Source organism: Anser brachyrhynchus, assembly GCF_964034855.1.
Source record: "Anser brachyrhynchus genome assembly, chromosome: 2".
Lineage (NCBI taxonomy): Eukaryota > Metazoa > Chordata > Aves > Anseriformes > Anatidae > Anser > Anser brachyrhynchus.
This window is the reverse complement of record NC_137695.1, coordinates 154,851,442-154,867,884: the sequence shown is the minus strand read 5'-3', so window position 1 is coordinate 154,867,884 and position 16,443 is coordinate 154,851,442. Positions and strand designations below refer to the sequence as shown.

At 36.0% G+C, this 16,443-nt stretch overlaps 1 long non-coding RNA gene across 3 annotated transcripts; it reads right to left on the bottom strand.

The window, feature by feature from the left end:
* Window positions 1–2,125: 2,125 nt before the first annotated feature.
* On the bottom strand, window positions 2,126–9,254 carry LOC308190244. Of its 3 annotated transcripts, none has more exons than XR_013947025.1 (3): window positions 8,833–9,159; window positions 8,497–8,608; window positions 2,126–4,194 (listed from the first exon to the last, which is right to left on the bottom strand). It is a non-coding gene; the product is annotated as an uncharacterized lncRNA (long non-coding RNA). The 3 variants fall into 3 exon arrangements; XR_013947026.1 differs by lacking the exon at window positions 2,126–4,194 and adding an exon at window positions 6,656–7,752 and having other exon boundaries at window positions 8,833–9,156; XR_013947024.1 differs by lacking the exon at window positions 2,126–4,194 and having other exon boundaries at window positions 6,656–8,608; window positions 8,833–9,254.
* Window positions 9,255–16,443: the final 7,189 nt, after the last annotated feature.

The window sequence follows — 16,443 nt, the reverse complement described above, 5'->3', positions numbered from 1 at the left end:
ACTGTGCCCTAAGTTGGGGTGCTGTGGGAAGGGAGTAACTGAAGAGCAGCAGATGAAGGGAAGGAAATGAGGTAACTTAAATAAGGAAAATACTTGAACATGCATTGCCCGTGCTGTTTTTATGTAGTTATTTTTTTTATGTAGTGCTGTAAATCGATGCGCTCCTGGAATAATAGGGTTATCACAGATTGCCAATAATACATCATAATAAGGGAGGTGTACTTCCTGCCATTTGATTTTCCTCAGACTACCAAAAAAGCTTAGGAATTAGATCTTCAAAGGTATCACGTGATAGCACACAATCACTTTTTCCAATACAGCAAAAAAAGATCAATTTGCTTTCTGATGAAAGTGAACATAGCAGCAGTGCCTGATTCTGTATAACCTTCCATTAAATACTGTTGAATGGATACATTTTCTCTGTGAGATTTATCTCTTTCTTCTGAGTGATGGATTCTGACGTCTTCTTAAACTGAACCCTGACTGCTCTCTCCTAATATTATTCACGAAATTGTGACTACCGCCACATTTTACTGCAGTGCATTATTTTTTCTTGCAACCAGAAGGCCAGAAGGAAGGAAAAAAAAAAATCACTTAGAAAAAAAAAAAAAAAGATACACGGGGAACAATGCATAGCTTCTTGTCAACGCTATTGAACTCACAATCCTGCAGGCTAGAACCAAGAAAACTGTCTTATGATATACAGAAAGATTACTTCATGATTTTATAATTCTATTCTATAATAATATGTGGAATTATAGAATCATAGAATGGTCTGGGTTGAAAGAAAACTTTAAAGATCATCTAGTCCTATCCCCTGCCATAGGCAGGGACATCTTTCACTAGATCAGGTTGCCCAAAGCCCCATCCAACATGACCTGGAACTCTTTCAGGGAGGAGTCATTCAGAACTTCTCTGGGCAACCTGGAAGCACTGGAATGTGCCTCAACACCCTCACAATGAAGAATTTCTTCCTTATATCTAGCCTAAATCTCCCCTCTTTTAATTTAAAACCATTATCCCTTGCCATATCACTACATGCCCTTGTAAAATGTCTCTCTCCATCTCTCTTATGAGACCCTTTTAAATATTGCAAGGCTGACATAAGGTCTCCACAGAGCATATTCTTCTCCAGGCTGAACAACTCCAACTCTGCCTGTCTTCATAGAAGAGGTGCTCCAGCCCCCTGATCATCCTCGTGTCCCTCCTCTGGATCTGCTCTAACAAGTCTATGTCTTTCTTCTGCTGGGGACCCCAGAGGTGGATGCAGTACTCCAGGTGGTGTCTCACAAGAACAGAGTAGAGGGGGACAAACACCTCCCTATACCGTTTGCCAAACCTCTTTTGATGCAGCCTGGGATCCTATTGGCTTTCTGGGCTGCAAGCAGGCATTACTGGTTCATGTCAAATACCTCCAAATCCTTCTCTGCAGGGCTGTTCTCAATGAGTTCTTCCCCAGTCTGTACTCATGTTTGGGATTACCTTGACACAGGTGCAGCACCTTGCTCTTGGACTTGTTGAACCTTGTGAGGTTCACACAGGCCCACCTCTCAAGCTTGTCAAGATCCCTCTGGATGATATCCCTTCCCTCCGGTGTGTCAATTGCACCACACAGCTTGGAGACTCAGGAGGCTTGCTGAGGGTGCACTCCAGGAGTCAGTTGCATCACCATATAGAACAATATACCATGGAAAGAAGTGACTGTGATTGAAATACACAAACTAAAAATCAAAGCATTGAGATGTTTTAGAATTTCAAAGATATTTTCCCACTTTATTTTTCAAGAAATTTATAAGGTATTTGTTTCACTCTAATTTTGAATGAAAAGAAAAATATAAAATAATAAAAATTCATAGAAGTTCCTTTCTCTCACAGTAATAATTTTTCAATTGTTTTGTTTTCCTTTCCTTTGCTTGTTTTTGACTCAGCACCCACCATCTCACTGTCTAAGCAGAGATTCTGCTAGGGACTTTGCACGGTTACCTTTCATGGGAGACCACACAAAGAGAAAGGCAGCTGGCACAGGCACGTAGCTCTGTTGGCCTCATCAACAAATAGCACTTGAAAATCCAGACCAGGAGGTTTCACACTTTCCCCTTTGGCTGCCTGATTCCTGTCTGACAGAAAAAGATCAAGTGAAACAGTGTATTTTCTTTGTCTTCTTTAGAGCAGTCTGGTCCAGAGGGAAATTATTGTCTTATGGTTGTGAACAGGAAAAGTGGTTAACATAAGGCCCTTTAGTTATGGGGTTACCAGAGGGAATCTTGACACAAGCTTCTTTCAGGGTATAATCAGCTGAAAGAATATCTACCTTAGTGCTTTTTCATGGCTACTAACACAAAAAAATACTAATTTCTTCACATACTAATACTGGTAAGATAAATACTACATTTGTGATATAATACTCTTTCAGAACACAAGCAGCTTGGTATGTATCAGTTGATATGTATCGTGTATTTCCTGAAGTAGTCCATGCTGGAAACAACCTTTTAAGACATCTGTCTTTGCTCTGTGTAGAAATGGAAGAGTGAATTCATGCCTTTGTGTAGTCAAACTTTAAATGACCCAAACTATGTTATGAGCAGTCCCAAATAAACTTATTTCATTTCTGGGAAACTTTTCCTTGCACTCAGCCTCTGTATGCAGAATTTAATGTTATTTGTATTTATTTGGATCTGTCAAATAAACATAAGCATAAATTCTGTTCAAAAAACAGTCATTTCAAGGCACAGTGTTCGATTACTTAAGGAATTTTGGTAGCAAGATGAAACTGATGTTCAAAAGTAAATGGTTGGAGTTTTTGTTTGTTTGTTTGTTTTGAGCATTCAGAATTTAGTCACCTTGTTTTTTAAAGGAAATTCCAACATTTTCTTAATTCTTTTCTTGCATTTTCCATTTTTTTCTCCCTTCACCAAATGAAAAGGTCATAAACTAAAATAAAGAAACAAACAGAGTACAGTGGTGTAGTGTAGGAATGTTTTAACAAAAAGATGCAATAATAATGGTTGGAATATGACTAGCATACACTAGGATTGATATGGTAGAAAACTGCACACGTGATGGAGCCAACCTGTCCTCCTCTGTGGCACGATATATAACAAGAGTCATCAGCCTGGCGTGAGAGATTCGGATTGGACACTAAGGCATCACTAGGAAGGCAGTACATAGCTAATCTGTAGACACCCTGTCCATGGAGAGTTTCACATTTTAGCATGTCAAGCCCCCATAGCCTGATCCACAGATCCTGATGTTAATGCTAATCCTGGCTCCAGATATTTCTTACAACCAGCATTGCTATGATTCCACCTCAACATGCCATGGAAAATACTGTAGAAAATCAAGGATTTATAAATTATATGGGGATTTCTTTCAAACCCTAAAAAATAAGTAAATAAATACAAAACAACTTTTGAGCACAGATACACAAACAAGAATAATAATTTGCTCACATCTTATTTTGTAATGATGTATGATGAAAACTTGATAAATATTGCGCAATAGAGAATGAAATAAGAAAAATGCAATGATACAGGCTACAATTATTAAACAAAAGTATTTTCATTTCCTTTAAAAACACAGGCCTCCTTACCGTCTAAGACATATTTGCCACATGAGTGGTTTTGTTGCACTGGATACAAATGCAACCTGTCTGGAGAAAATATCTCAGGGAACCAGCTGTCGAACCAGCAAGAAGGCTTTCTTTGGGCCTCTGTTCTGGCTGAGAAAATAGTAAGTCCCTTTAATTAGTACTCTGCTAAATAGAGTTTGGATTCCCATCCTGCTGTTGTATACAAAATGAAAAGGTACCCTCCATCCTTTCCATATCCCCAGGACACTACTTCACTGGATATAATAATTGCTACAATGCATCTGTAATGACTACAGCTGGGCAACATTTTCCTAACAAACTAGAAATAATTTTCAAAGCTTTCAGCAATCTTGATCCAAATTCTGGCTGCATTTCAGCAAACCTGAGTCCATATTCTGGGCATAATCCTATGCCAGGTTTTGGCTGAAGCTCTTCTAGGAATGCTTTTGCCAGGAAAGGTTTTTCAATGTCATCTGGAAGTCACACTAGACAGTTGATTTTGTGGTTACAAAGACTTAGGAAAGCCAAATTCAGGAGTTTCAGACAAGATGTATTTTTCAGTCCTTTCAGAATGGAGATAAGATCCAAAACCCTTGAGTATGAGCCTACAAAACATAAACCAAGAGTAACAATAAAGTGTCTTTCAAACCATCTGGCACAGAAATTTCTGTTTCACATAGTCTCAGCTGCATTTTCCTTGCTTGTACGTAATTAGGTCTTTATTTTTTAAGAGGACTGTTGCAGGTAACTTTTTGCTTTTGCTTGTCTTTTCACAATAAATAAGTTTAAGCCCACAAATTCAAGACTATCCCCTGAGACAAGTTCACTTAGCTATGAAGTGGAGGAGAAAACTCAAAGTGGAACAGAATGGTCCCTTTGCCTGACGCGTCTCCTTCGATTTTCGTGCTTTGCTTAGTTATCTGTACACAGCTGTCTAGGAAGCTGTAAACAAGCCTTAGATAGCTCTGCAGCCATAATAGTTTTAGCCCTTCTTTCTTCAAAATATGTATTAGAGATATAAATGTATATGTGTGTGTATATATATATGTGGGGGGAGAGAGAGAGATTGAGGGAGGGGAGGAAAGACATGGCCATTAATGAGGACTTAAGTCTCTTTAACAATAAAATAGAATATGGAGTTGGAATAAAACCAAACAAAACCAAACAAGTGAAAACTCTAAATTTTGATTAAAGTTATTCAGCTGTTATATCAGCTGTTCAGGTGATGTGCATTCAGATTCAGCTGAATTAGCTAATAAATTCACAGAAATACAGGAAGCTTGGAAAATTTTATGGACAACTTCCAACTTAGATTCGGTATCAGTCTTTTGGCATTTGACCTTCGTAATTACTTCCTTGGTAAGGTTAATTTTCAATCCTTCTAAATAACAGAATGAGTACCCTAAACAAAATAAATAAACAAAATCCAAAATATGTATAGGATAGCAGATCAATGAGTGATAAGCTCTGTGAGTTTGGAGAAAAAACAAACATGCCAGTAAAAGTGAATTATTTTTCTTGAGTGAATGAAATTAAAAATAAAACAGAGAACATGTCAGTATTGTACTACAGCACTTGTTATGACATCACATTCAAATCATTTTGATAACAAAAATTGTCAGATAGAGCAGAAACAGGCTGTGTTTCCCATGGAATATGACAGCACAGCAGAAAATTGGTGGGATAAATCCAGCACAGGTGTCAACAGCCGGCTCAGTCTCATCAACCTCCCTAGTAGTGACCTGACAAAAGAAGGTGAGAAGCATGTAGAAGATATCTGAGGTGAGGGATGCTACTAGCACCCATAGATTCTAACAGAAAGGGTCACTCAGCAACTATAGTCTGATAAAAAAATAATTAATCTGCTATGAAAATGCAAGTCAATATGCTGCTGTAGCATTTGGAAACATGGGTCCACATTGGGAATGATAATACCTTAGTGTTAAACTTAGCTCTGCTGCAGATTTTAGGTATGACAGTCGGTCAGGACTCAACTTTTTTGAATGTCTCTTTTTTTTTTTTTTTTCCTCCAGCTGTTGTCTATTCAATGAATGCAGAAAGCAGAATAATGTTATTCCTCATAACAGGAAAGATTCCCATTCCGCATTTGCATAGCATATAGGATACCAGGACAAGATCTGGACCAAAGCTTCTGTCAACTCTTGTCATGCAAATAAAAATGGAATGCAAAAGCATGACACCAATTCAAATGGTCAAAATTTACTTACAGCTGCTCTAGCAAGAGGTTGGATTATCGTATGGTTGAAGAACTACCATATGTTCCACAAATGAATATCCACAGTTCACCTCCACCTTCCCTGCATAGAGTTAATCATTTGTAAAGCTACATTTATTCAACATTCATCCAAATAAGGTACAGGAAATGGATTTTGCCTACATAAGAAAAATACATTTCAGTCTTTCCCACGTATTTGCAATTGTTTGACAAGAATCAGAAAAAAATTCCAAGAGGTGTGGGCTACTTATGTAAAAAAAAAATATATATATATATACATATATATTCAGTGCTAGAATGCTAACGCTAACAGAAAAATGTGGAAAGAATATTAAATTTCAAGTTTTGTTGCATTCTCTTTCACTGAAAGTTGAATTACTTTATGTCTCATGCAGGGGGAGAGCTGAGTTGCCAGAAATTCATTATTAAGTTCAATATGTATATTACTTTATGGTAAGTTGTTCATCTTGACTTACCTCTCTGACAGAGAATCTCCCTAGACCATCTTTTTATTGACTACTGTCATCAACATGATTCAAGACTCAAAAGATTTTTGAGTTTGGTCTGTATCCCAAATAAACTCTAGCCAATAACCTCCCTGAAATCATAAAACAACAGACACACTTGGAAATACATGCAACAGTAAACAGCATGATACCATTTAAAGAAATAACATTTACAGAATAGCATGGACTCCTTGAGCCCAAAGCAGAATAAATTGAGGCAGCACATCTATTAGCTGCAAATGAATAAAACAGTATTTATAAAATGAGTAATTTGGATCTGATTAATGTTTATAAATGTGTTTATATAAGAATTGGATATTAACCTATAGCTTTAAAGGGTTTAATTAGCCTTGGAATATTGTCTCAGTGTACAATGAAAAATAACTAATTCACAAAGGAAAATGCAAAGGAAATCTGCAAGCCCAAATGAGGTCAATTAATTAAGCAATTTACATAAATTTAAATGGTTATTTTCTAGGCAATTTTGACATTTTGCACTTCCTATTCCCATCACACCAGCAAAAACACTTTTCCGTCACCCTATTTATATGATACATCAATCATCTCATGGGATCACAGCAGAGCAGCACACACTGTATAACAGCTTCTACACACAAGCTTTCTGAACCATGCAGAATCTAGCATCCTATTTCCAGCTGTACTATCTTATCACCAGCAGATGCATTTACAGGCTGTTATAGCTTCATTCTTACCTCCAAATGGAGAAAAGAATATGAAATATGACTTCATCTCCATTACATTTTTACACCCTGAATACCAAACAGATGGTAACAATTACAGATGGGAGGATATTTCTCACACAAGATGCCAAATGCTGCATAACTCACCAATTGAAATCTGGAACAAGTCACTTAATGCATTTAGTTTATCCAGATCTGAGCTGGTGAAAAAGGGGAGAGAAATTTGGCCTAAGAGTTACATACTACTCTGGGAATATTACAGCAGAAAACTCCTCCTAATACAGCTGCGTCCACACTGTGTCACTTTTTTTATTTTTTTTTCTATTATCTTTATAACAAACACAACAAATTTACTCAGATTTAAGAGTGAAAGTAGCTTGCTCAAGAGTGGAGGTCCTTCTGTGGCAATTCCTGTGAATAATTATTTTTAAACTAATCCCTAGCAGGAGTAAAAGGTGATTCCTCAGTCTGCATTGCTCTGTACTGGTTGAGCTGTGTCAATGTACCAGACTGAAGCCATGATTCAAGAGCTTATGGAGTGCAGAGAGTGCTGCTTCCCAGCATCACTGAAATTTCAGGTCCCTGGTGTGTCAACATCTCAGGACAGGCTGAAACAGACTCTTCTTTCCTTTGGTCTTCAAATCCACAACCTCTCACAAAAATGTATTTCTTTAGTTCATGTCTGCTTCGATGAGAATAATGTGGGAACTTTATCCAAGGCTGCAAAATAAACTTAAACCCATTGTATAACAAAAACTTTTATTTTACTTTAATGCAATATTGCACCTACTCTAACACATTCCTTTACAACATGTACTGTTCTACTGAAAACAGTAAGTAATTTCCTAAGACTTTCTATTTTGCCACTCGTCTGTTTAGTATAGTTATAAGTGATATTTTCACTACATTATTTCTTCATTGATATAGTATTTTCTTCATTTATATAGTAATTCCTAGACTATGTTGTCAACTGATGTAAACAAACGTTGCCTAACTGAAGACAATGAAATAAATCTGAGTTATACCAGTTGAAAACTGGGCTTTTGTATATTATATATGTCAAGAGTTAGCATGGAATTGAAAGTATGAAATAAAGTATAGTCTTCTAAACTTAAAAGAAACACTGAAATATTTTTGGCTTAATTCATTTTGTATCACTAAAGAATATTTGAGATTTTAAGTAATATGTGTTTCAAAGTTGACCTTAACTTGAAAATTTTGAAATATGAACCATGCAAATATCATAGAGGAGATAAGCAGATTCTTTTCTCCAACTCACTGCTTTTCTTCTGTTATATATAACTGCAAAATTCTTGCAAACAACATGGACAGGAAGCTTCCTTCATTTAGTCCCTCGCTAGTCCATTTTGTCTTCTGCTGCTAAGTACCAGTAAGTCACTAAGTCTGTTATGTATATTTTTCCAATTGTTAAAAAAAAAAATGGCAACAGCAGAAGTTACTTACCCAACTTTTATATACTGCTGGTTTCTCTACAGAGACTGCTTTTCAGCGCCCACGGTTTTTCCATCTGTCTCAGGCTCAACCTAGTCATGTAGAAAGCAGCACTTCCAAAGATCTTAAAAGAAAAGATATATTAAGAAAAGAAGAAGTGATTAAGACAACCAACAGCTGGTAAAACGTCGGAGAAAATCTAGGAGAACAGGAGACATTATTTTCCCAGATTTTATCTGTTCTCCTGCAGTGCTTCAGGGCTGACTGTGTTTTGGTTAGAACAGCCCAACAAAACTTTTTTCATCATAACATGGGTCACTGAAACCAGAATTTCCTCATCTTTACAACCTTGTTATCAGGCAGAAATCCTCAGGACCCAGCTGGAATTGCTAGTGATCAACTTGAAAAAATTAAACTCCTTGCAGAATTATCATCATTTTTTCAGTTAAGCTATTCACTCGGGGTGCAGGTATCTTGTTGAATTCAGCACTTCCTCATACTTTGGTTTAGAGCTTGAAACACTACGTCTATGATATAAGGGTGTTTGTTCTAGTCTTTCCCAACCCCTTCCATGAGAAACTTGGAAGATCTTGTTTTCTTCCTGATGGAGGAACAAAAAAAATAATCAAAAGTTTTACAAGATGGGAACACCATGACCTTGCCAGCTGTAATTCAGTGCACAATCTAATCTGAGGCATTTAAAACTGCAATATCTGTTATAAAGTTTATGACCTTCTGGGAATTACTCCTTGTCTCCTGAAAGGAAACAAAGTTGAAAGGGATGGCTGGTGAGCTCGAATTCCTCTGCACTGTGAAGAGAATTGCAGTCCAAGCTTTCCTTTTGAGGATGAAGGCAACACTTTATCTGTTTCACTCTGTGCAGCAAAAATAGCTGACATGCTATGATAAAGGACTGAAATTTAAAGGATATATGGTCTTTCTAGTGAAGTTAGTCAGAAAGAACTGTTTAAACAATTCTAAGATATCTTGCCTGCATCTTTGACCATTCTTACGCCCTTAAAGCTCATGCTAGTCATTTATTCAAGTGTGGAGGATCAATATGCCACAACATCTTGCAATATATGAGCTGCATTCTGGCACAAATAGCTTAAATATCACACAGACCTCTCCACAAAAGCAGCATCCATGCTGCGTTGCGACAGAATGTAGAGTCCACATTTCCCCAGGCACATTGCCCCCATGCTATTTGCTCTCTTTCCATATTCTCTCCTCTCCCAGAATAACTGGAATCAACATGCCACACTAGTATTTTTCAGAAATAGGTGCCACGCTTGCAAAGTACAATTCTTGCTCCTGGGCATGTAATGACTGCGCTGTGCCCGGGTTATGAATTTAATAAACCTGACTGTTACCAAAGGTGAGATCTACTGTGTTTGCTTATGCTGGAAAATACATTAGCTCATTCCTAAGCAATGATGAGCAGACATGGTTCCAGGTAAAATGGGGTCAGAAATATAGAGATTTATACAGAATTTAGCAAAAGTGATTTTGGTCTGCAAAGGGTTTAAATGTCCATACTACCAAGTCTTCCTTCAAATTCTCTACAGACTTTCCAGATATGTCTTAACCAATAAATCAGAGTCAAGGCAGAAGTCTGAACACTGTCCTGAGATTGTCACTACAGATTAATTATTAGCACATTTTTATTTTTTTATTTTTTTTTTTACCCAAGCTAGCTAATATTCTTTCAGGCAATGCTCAGGTATGTTTGGGGATTTTTCTCAATAGGCTTCAGGGATAAGGTTACTCTATTTTGAAAGGGAAGAGAACTGACTATATGAACATGAATGGAGCAATGCCACTTGCCTTCAGATTGAGAGAGCAAATCCTTTCCCATATGATCTTATACAAATATATCTCCTGTGTAGTGAGGAAGACATAGACTTCCTGCTTGAGAGTGTTGGAGAACTGTGTGGGGGCAAGGCACACAAACCTGGTACTAACTTACCCATTCTGGCATTTGGGAAGGTTCAAGCAATGAACTATGCCCAAAAGTGCCAGTATTTTTTTTTTGTTGCATGGAGAGGATTCACTCCAAAATAAAACTCAGGAGTGAATTATTTTTTATGCAGTTTGGATGATCAGTTGGTTCCAGACATGGGACTGCACTGGTGAGATTTAGCAGTAAAGGCTACTCAGATTCTCAGCCTCTATAATTTTTTTCCACTGCTATCAAAACAAGAATCAAGGAAAATTAACTCAGACAAAATCAGCCAAGTCATTTTGTGAGAAGGTGACAGGGATTACTCTTTGCCTTCCCCCATACAAAGTGAAATGGGATTTGGGAAAGACATGAAGCCTTCTAAACCAGAAATAAGCCCATAAGAAAATCAGGAGCCCTGGGCCAAACACAGATAATGAAAATGGGGGGGTCAGCAGCATAGAACAGAACAGGAGAGTTTACCAGTAATCCTACCTAACTCCACCAGATTATCTCTAGAAGAGTCATGGCTCAAATGAAATTGAAGATGACTACATTTACTGAGGGCTTCATCCAGTGTCCTTTTTCTCACAAAGCTTCATACACAGCTGAGAGAAACTGATGAAATTTTCTATAAAAATAAGACTGACTCTTTCTTGCTTTCTTGTTAAAACTCTTTGGTAAAGAGACTCTTCAAGGGTGTTTCAATACTTTATCCTGAACAGTAGCTAAGCATGAAATGGATGCTATTGGACTAACAGTTTCTGGGTAAGTGTTCAGAAGTAATAGAATAGCATCCAAATGCATTGAGAAGGAAAAAAAAATGCTGAGGTAAGTGAGTTTAGGATGATTTACTAGGATGCCTAGTAAAGGATGAATTTCTGGGTTTTCAGCAAGACTAGGAAGTTTTATAAAGGTCTCTATGAAGATGTAATAATATTTTCATCTAGTTATAACACAGATTAGAGAAACAAGTATTGGGAGGAGAAGAAAGATATGTTTCTTAATTAGAAATTTATATGTATATATTTTGCACAATGAAAATAGAGTTATTTTTACTTGAGAGATATTTTTAATAATGCAAGGATACAATACTACCTTGTATATGAATTTTCTTGTGCTTAAACCATCCCAGTTACAAGAAATTACAGCAGACGACCTCTAAAATATGAAAACAATCACTCTTTACTAACATTTTCTAAGTCTCAGCTTTGGCAGACAGACTCAGCAGCCTCAGGTGCTACACCAGCCATCTCCTCATGCCTTATCATTTCAATCTCTGTTTGAATTGTAAGCCTGAGAGCAACTGAATGCCTCCTGCCTGGTGGCAGCCAGACTGACTTGGTGAAGTCTGGGAGAAGACAAGAAGCTGGTTAAGCCCGTGAGCTCAAATTAAATGGCTGACAGTGAAAACTGCTAACACTGCTCCTTAGAAAAGTACAGGAAGTTTTTACATAGTAGCTAGATGTGACAAATTCTTACAGATTTGCTCTGTCCTTGGAAAGAAAAGAAAAGACAACAAAACAAAATAATAACAACAACAACAACAACAACAAATAAACTTTTCCAAGAAGTGCTTAGTTTGCTCAGGTACTAATTTTTGTTGTTTATTAAAGAATCTTCACAGACTTTTCATAAGGGGCATTTAATAACATCCTTTGCATCGTTGTCTGAGCAGTGAGATTTCCAGAGTTATTTGGCAAGGCCCACTAACAAACAGTTTTGATGAATTTAAACAGCTACAGGATGAGAAGGAATATTTTAATCTTGGGACTTCCAGAGCCAGAGATGATGTTTTTGTTTTTAATAGTTTTGATAAGCTTTTCTTCCTTCATTTTTATTTTGTTTTCACTTACATTTTGGGCACATGTAAAGTTTTAGTTTCTAAAGCTTAAGTTTTATTGGTTTATTTATTTGCAATAGGAGACTATCTTATTTATCTTCAGGCCAGTCATGGTTATATAGAAAACCTCTCCTATTCAAGCATCTATTTACAAAATTGTTCTTATCCTTCTGTCATAGCATCTGTGGTTGGACACTTACAGAAAAGTGACACTGGTCTAAAGGGACCTGTAATCTCACCAGAAGAGTGGGTTTTATGCTCACGTGTAACACAAAACTGTTAATTATAGCTATATTAGTGCTGAACAGTAAATACTGATGATAGCTGGAAAGTCTTAATCTGCAGAGTAGGAAACTGCATACTGTCCCTTGGCTGTACATGCTCTGGGTGGAAGCGTACACTGCAGTTACAGGAACCTCACAAAAAGGGTGACAGTAACCTATTGGAGACCCAGGAACAGGTTCTCCACTGTGCCATCAAAATTTAAACCAGGGTAGTTCCTTTTCATTTTACACCACAGAGCCAATTTGGAGCCTATGAAATCCCCATCAATGTTAATAAAAGCAATCCGTCTGCAGCATTTGTTTGTCATTCACTACTTACCTTCATTTCTTTGGGTGTAACCCGCAAGGGAAGATTAGATGTCACTGCTTGTAAGTTAAAGGTCATTCTGATTTTTTCTGAGAAAACTGCTGAGAAACTGCTCATGGCACTCCTTGGCTTCCAAGTGCTGCTGGCATTGTTAACTTTCAGATCAACTGGCCTGCAAGGCAATTAGCTGAGCTAGGCTTTAAATCTTAACAGATATCCTTAAATGTAATGTGTTTTCTAGCATTAATTTAACCTTGTTTTTACAGGAGATTAAGGTAAACTGACTCATTTTAAAATCTACTTCCATAGAAAAAATATTTTAAGTGTTCATAGGATCCCTGCAAAGTTTCTGATGAACTCGTGTAGGAACTGAAGTCGTGAGACGGTTGAAGTTTAGAGGTTATTTTTCACAGTTTGATGCTGGAGATAATCTCACTAGATTTCTAAGCAAGGCATAAGAAACAGTCTGAAAAAAGAATGTCATAACCACTCACTCTTGCATCAGCCTTCTCTAACACCTGGTAGTGTTGAAGCCTCATAAATAAAAAATAAAAATAATAAAAAAAAAAAGGATAACATTCTGACTACTCCGGTTTAATGGGTATCTTGGTAAGTCACACACTTAAAGGCATGTTTCCCTTTTGTAAACAAAACTACAGAGCCTATTTCAGTGTCTTTATTTTTCCTCTCAGAATGGAAGATTTCATGTTTTTTACATAACACTCATTCTGAAGAAGTATTCAGATCCACTGAAGGTAAAAATGAAAGGGAAAAAGAAATAGGAAGGAGAAAAAGAAAGATTATGTGAGCATGGCCAAATGTACACACAATTTTGTTTGGTTGAACCTGGAACAGCTACAGTACTGTGTTAAAACTACAAGAGATTTATCTAGGTTATCTGCCATGAGCAGTCACTACATTATCAAAGCTATATTGCATACCTGCAGTACTTTCTAATTCAACATTGCCAAAATATCATTGCATATCCATAACACTTTCACCTTCTGCACGTTACATTTGCAGTTTATCAAGGAAATGTTTAGGTGGCAAACCTCAAATAAATTTTTTTTAAAAATCTCAAGGATATTCTTTATAAGATGAAGACTGCACAGCAACCGGAGTCTAATTTTCCCCGCTGTTTGCAATACATTTTTTATTAGTGTTTCAGAAGGTTATAAGCAATATTTTTTTAATTACTGAAATGTTCAAAACATTCCCAAAGCATTTTAGGTTTCCTTCTTCCATTCACAACTGTAATGTATTTCAGAGCCACTTTCACATTCCCTTTGACATATTTGACAGTGGACTGATATCATATTGCTGTTTTTTCCGCCCTCCTCATCTCTTGATTAAAAATAGCATAGCATTAAATAGATCAGATGAGATATGCTTTGTTCTAAGAAAATAAATCTTCTACCATGGATGGGCAAATATATTTAGCTAATAAAAGAAAGAAAATCATTTATATTGCAATCAGAGATGCTCTTTAACATTCATTAGAAACAAAACCAAATTCAGAAGATGTCAGAAAAGACTAAAAAATGGGAAAAGATCTTGTAAATATTGTTTTAAACTGTCTTATTTTAATACCCTTATTTTCTCATACCTGAACTTATCTGTGTATATTACACAAGATCAGTAATGAAGTTTTTTTTAATAACAAATGCAACAAGGGCTATTGACAGGGTTTCAATCTAATATTAAAATCAATTAAGAAAGTTTATATGGAAAATAATACTTATTTTTTTAACATACTGTTATAAGTTATTGGCAAAAAAAAAAAGAGGTTTGAGGTTCAGATTTTCTTCATGTCTGAAACAGAAAAGGTAAAATACAGGTTAAGCAGAGGTTTAAGGTCTTTTTATTCAGATCAACAAACCAACATAACTAACTTGGTACTTCATCAGAAAGAAATATTCTCGAGCATGGTGGAGTGACACATGGACAAATTGTGATTTTCTCAGAATTTCTAAGCAGAGGCAGAAACAAACATAAAATGCTAGCTCCTTAGAGCCAATTTTATCCATAAAATACATCAAAGATGTGATCAGGTGAAGTGTACATTTGCGGGGGAATGTGTATATGTGTGTGGGTTGTTTTTCAAAATGAATAGTCCATATGTAAGGGCATTGACATAAAATTGGAGAGTTACATTCAAGCCTTTTCCTTACTTAGGAATGCTGCTTCATATTAAAAGTAAGGCTCATAAAACTATGCTGGTAGGAAAAATTTCCATTTACTTTTCAATAAAATATGTTAAGAACCTTATTTTTCATCCCAGCAAGGAATGGTATTTTCATTTTGTAAAATCTGGAAAGAAAAAAGAAAAAAAAAATCATATATTGGGAAAATCATCTCCTATGCAACTCCACCAGTGTTAGATCATAGACCCATGGGAATGATTGCATGAGCTTGTAGAAGTAATGAGCTGTAGGTCTCCAGCGAGCCAAACAGTGAAATGGGACATAAAACAATTTCTGTCAATGTGTGTACGATAAGAATTTGCCTGTAATCCTTTTATCTCTGATTTGGAAGTGTCAGAAATCTGGCATGTATGTGTGTGTGTGTGCTATTCTCATGAGATTTATACTGCAAAGTAGATTGAGAATGTGTGCAGTTAACAGTATGCATTTGCCTGTTTTTTTTTTTTCTCTGAAAGACCATAGCAAAAAAAACAAATAACTACAACCAACCAAACAAAAAAAAACATGAAAAAAAAAGACCCAAATTGCATCCTAAACTAGATTTTAATCACTAGGAAAAAAAAAATATATATATATATAAATATATATAAACAAAAATAAATATATATATAAATAAAATATATAAATAAATATATATTAATATAATATATATATATAAATATATAGTAAATATATAAACAAATAAATAAATAAATAAATAAATATAAAAAAGCAAGACTATACAAAACCTATATCAAGTTTGCATGTTGGCCATGGTCAGGATGGAAGTGATTGTTTCCACTCTAATACAGCAAACATTCAATATTGCATTATGAGAGTTAAAGGTCATCTCTAGAAGTGGGACTAACAATATCTCTGATCATGCTCCATCAGTTATGGGCTCTGCTGAATTAGGACCTAAATAACTCGAACATACTTTGGTTATCTTTTGATTTAATTATCTCCACCTCATTAACAGAAATAATAAAAGACTACCACTTTTGCTTTGGCAAAGTAACGACAGTGTTCTTCCTCTTGGCAGCTGAAAGAAATGTGGCTGGGAGTAATACTATCAAACAAGCATTCACCCGTGATAATGACTTTCTATGTTTTATATATAAAATGTAAGACCAACAGAATACCATTTTATCTGACAAGGAACTAGCAATGAAAAAATAGCTTTCTATTGATTTCCATACACAAAGTGAAAAAGGTATACCTCCAATAGGCACATCACAGTTTTGTTGTTGAGTCCAGAATTCTTTCTTAGTTCAAGTGCTGTTAATTAAATGCAAAATGAACTATTTAAAACAATTCCCATTAAAAAAAAAAAAAAAAAAAAAAAAAGCCTAATTCTCTAGGGTTTTATTTTAGCGTCATTACAGAATCAGAAGAACAAT